Below are 2,197 nucleotides of genomic sequence, written 5' to 3' on the forward strand. Positions count from 1 at the left end.
TTGCAAACCTATCATTTCAGTGAAGAAGAGTTTCAGTAGTAATTGCATTAAAGATTAATAGAGTGGATAGTAGAGAAGATTAGGATTCCTATTTGTTTTACAGTGAATTCAATCCAAGGTTTTGCTATTATTTGTTATTTTGTTTAATTTTTAATTATGGTTTTTGAATATTATAGTTTCTTTTGTGGTGTCTAAAAGAATCAAGAATTCTAATTGATCAAATAGAAAGAGAAATTAATTGACTGGTAATTGAGAATTCAGTCCTTGAGAATGATACTTGGTTTTGACCATATTATTACAAAATTGCGACTGTGTGCACTTGCATAGCTTAAAAATTTCGCAACAAGTTTTTGGCGCCATTGCCAGGGACGGAAACTAATTATCAATATCAGTCTGATTAATTTTTATTCTAATTTGATTTTAATTTCTCTTGTTTCTAATCTGTTTAGTTGCTTAATTTGTCCATCTCAGGTGAATTGTGTTATATGCGTGGCAGAAGAGGAGCAGACAGTCTTGTTCCTTTGAATCCTGAGATTGAAAAGTCTTGCAAGAAAAACAAAAAGAAGAAGAGGGAAGCCCAGAAGTCTGTGAAGATGGAACAGAATGATGGGGATGGCAGGAATGTTTTAATTCCTGGAATTGCACAAGGGGGTCAGGCTTAGAACAATGCTGAGAGGAGCCTGAGAGACTATGTACTGCCCACTCTGACGGGAGTACAAAACAGTATATGCCCACCAGCTGTAGAGGCTAACAACTTTGAGATCAAGCCAGCTATTTTACAAATGGTGCAATCCTCTGTTCAATTTAATGGGTTGCCTTCTGAAGATCCTCAAACCCATTTGTCTAATTTTCTGGAGCTGTGTGGAACTTTCAGATACAATGGGGTGAGTGATGACACTATTAAACTTAGGCTTTTCCCATTTTCTCTGAGGGATAGAGCTAAAAGTTGGCTGAACTCTTTGCAACCGAACTCTATTATTACCTGGCAAGATTTGGCTCAGAAGTTTTTGTCAAAATTCTTCCCTCCTTCCAAAGCTGCTAAATTAAGGGGAGAAATCAATAATTTTTGCCAGAATAATGGAGAATCATTGTAAGAAGCTTGGGAACGGTTCAAGGAACTTTTGAGAAGATGTCCTCATCATGGCATTGAACAGTGGATGTTAGTGCAAAATTTTTATAATGGTTTATGTCCTACTACTAGAACCATTATTGATGCTGCAGCGGGTGGTACTTTTATGAGCAAGAGTACAACTGGTGCTTATGAGCTGCTGGAGGACATGGCCACAAATAATCATCAGTGGTCTGAGGAAAGATCATCGGGGGTTAGAAAGGTAGCTGGGGTGCATGAGCTGGATGCAATCACTGCTCTAACAGCACAAGTAGCCTCCTTGACAAAACAGTTACAACAAAGCACTGTATCTGCTAATGCGGTTCAAATGGCAGCTAGGTGTGAAATTTGTGGTGGTTCTCACTCTATTGATCAGTGCCCTATTAGTATGAATAATAACACTTCGATGGATCAAGCTCAGGTTCAAGTGGTGGGAAACTTTCAGAGGCCATTCAATAATCCATTCTCCAATACTTACAATCCTGGGTGGCGAAATCATCCTAATTTTTCTTGGAAGAATAATCAGGGCCAGCAACCTCAGTTTTAGGGTTAATTTTAGAATAATATGCCTCAGCCACCAATGCATCAAGCCTCTTCATCACAATAGCCTAGACCTCAACAATCAATGAATCAAGCTCCACCTGAAAGGCCTAATGAACTGCAAGCTGCATTATTGACCCTCACCAATACTCAGACTCAGTTTATGACAGAGACTAGATCTTCTATCAGAAACTTGGAAACTCAAGTAGGGCAGTTGGCTAATATGCTTAATAACAGAATGCAGGGAAATTTGCCTAGTAATACTGAAGTCAACCCTAAGGAGCAAGTTCAGGCAATTACTCTGAGGAGTGGGAAGCAAACTGAGCAGTCTAGATCTCCACAGGCAGTGGTTCAGAATGGAGAGATGGGTGAACAGTCTGATTCAGCAAAGGTTACTGAAGACCACCGCTTTCAGAAAAGAGTCCGCCAGTTGTTAATGAGCAGCCAATTCGAGTTCCATATCCTCAGAGGCTTAGAAAGACTACACTGGATAAACAGTTTTCTAAGTTTTTAGAGGTGTTTAAAAAGCTGCATATAAATATTCCTTTT

General features: G+C 39.1%; 1 non-coding gene across 1 annotated transcript; it reads right to left on the bottom strand.

Annotated features, from left to right (window-relative positions):
• Positions 1-1,040: 1,040 nt before the first annotated feature.
• Positions 1,041-1,147, bottom strand: LOC133787320 (small nucleolar RNA R71). The gene has a single exon (XR_009872348.1). It is a non-coding gene; the product is annotated as a small nucleolar RNA R71 (small nucleolar RNA).
• Positions 1,148-2,197: the final 1,050 nt, after the last annotated feature.

The sequence above is a fragment of the Humulus lupulus genome, chromosome 6 (genome assembly GCF_963169125.1).
Source record: "Humulus lupulus chromosome 6, drHumLupu1.1, whole genome shotgun sequence".
Classification (NCBI taxonomy): Eukaryota; Viridiplantae; Streptophyta; class Magnoliopsida; order Rosales; family Cannabaceae; genus Humulus; species Humulus lupulus.